This window comes from Triticum dicoccoides, chromosome 3B (genome assembly GCF_002162155.2).
Source record: "Triticum dicoccoides isolate Atlit2015 ecotype Zavitan chromosome 3B, WEW_v2.0, whole genome shotgun sequence".
Lineage (NCBI taxonomy): Eukaryota > Viridiplantae > Streptophyta > Magnoliopsida > Poales > Poaceae > Triticum > Triticum dicoccoides.
Genome location: NC_041385.1, coordinates 813368786 through 813370196, shown reverse-complemented (window position 1 = coordinate 813370196; position 1411 = coordinate 813368786). Strand labels below are relative to the sequence as shown.

General features: G+C 61.5%; 1 pseudogene; it reads right to left on the bottom strand.

The window, feature by feature from the left end:
* Positions 1-442: 442 nt before the first annotated feature.
* Positions 443-1197, bottom strand: LOC119280138 (annotated as a pseudogene).
* Between the last annotated feature and the right edge of the window lie 214 nt (positions 1198-1411).

Genomic DNA, 1411 nt, shown 5'->3' with positions numbered 1-1411 from the left:
TCGTGTATTCTAACCATTGTATCCATGGCATCATGCTCGCCTCAACGTCCGTCGTTGCCACCGTGCCAACGTTCATGTCGACTCGTGTATTCTAACGTTGTATCCATGGCGTCCCATGCTCGCCTCCCTGTACGTTGTCGCTACCGTGCCCAGTTTGTGAGATTTCGAACATTCGAATGATGCAACGGACGTTGATCCCAAACCATGTACATTGTACATGAACTGTGACTTTTCATCGTGTACTTCGTCCATGTCCTAAAACATGTGCATCGTACCTGAGTCATGGTCACCACTCACCAGGCACTGCCAGCGAACCTTCTCCCACCCGCGTAACCAAAAAGCGGAGTTGAGTTAAAAACCCATGTCACGAGTATGTGAAGCTGTGTTGTTGTTGACTTTGTCCATATGCGCGTGTCTTTTTGCTGTGTTGCCCAGCTAGACTTCATGCACAGTAGCCTACTGGAACTAGAATGATCACAGACCTGTGGTGGGTAATCACACTGCCGCAATGCCCGTGACCCGTTTTAGCGGCTGACGACGGCATGGATCCCAGCGCGTACGGGCGGCCAAGATAACGCGACCGGGGTGCGTAAGCTTCCCAGAATGATTTCGAGAAGTCAAGCGTCATCCCTTTCCTGGACCTGGCGTACGCCGGCAGGCTTCGCGCGGCCGCGGCGTCGACCTCCGCCTGGTCCGCGTCCGCCGCGGCCTGCTCCTTGTCAGCGATCCGGCGCCGCGTCCGTTTCGCTGCCGTGGCCTCGGCGCGCACGACGCGGACCTGCGTAACGCAGTTCCCCGCGTGCATGGCGTCCACCATGCAGCGGAGCACGGTGACCGCGGCGGCGAGCCAGCCGTCGAGGAAGACGCACATGAGCGGGCCGCTCACCGACACGGCGTACAGGAAGAGCGGGTCCAGCATGAGCCCCGCCGCGAAGGACAGCAGGTAGGCGCGGTTGCACTCCCGGACCCACCGCGCGCGCGGGTCCAGCGCCCACGTGTCCCCGACGCGCCACTGCCCCAGCCACAGCTGCTGCCGCCGCCGTTGCCACCGCCGACGGTGCTGCCAGTGCCGCCGGACCTGCTGCCCTCGGCCTCGACCCGCAGCGGCGTCGACTCTCCTGCTGACCGCGCGTCGTCGGTGCCGGAGGGCGAGGCGGCGAACGAGGGCGACGAGCGCGTGGAGAGCTCGCCGGACATGGCGGCAGTGCGCAGCTAGGTTGATACTTCGGCGCCGGCGAGGCCGTGGATGGAATGCGCGGCAGAGCGCATCAGTTTGCGGGATCGTGTGAGGTGGATTGATGAGCTTACATACAGGGCACAGCTAGCTAGGTAGCCCGCGCATTGATCAGTATTCTGTACGTAGATATATGGCACACCGGTTGTGCGTGCAACCACAGCACTGTGCCGAACT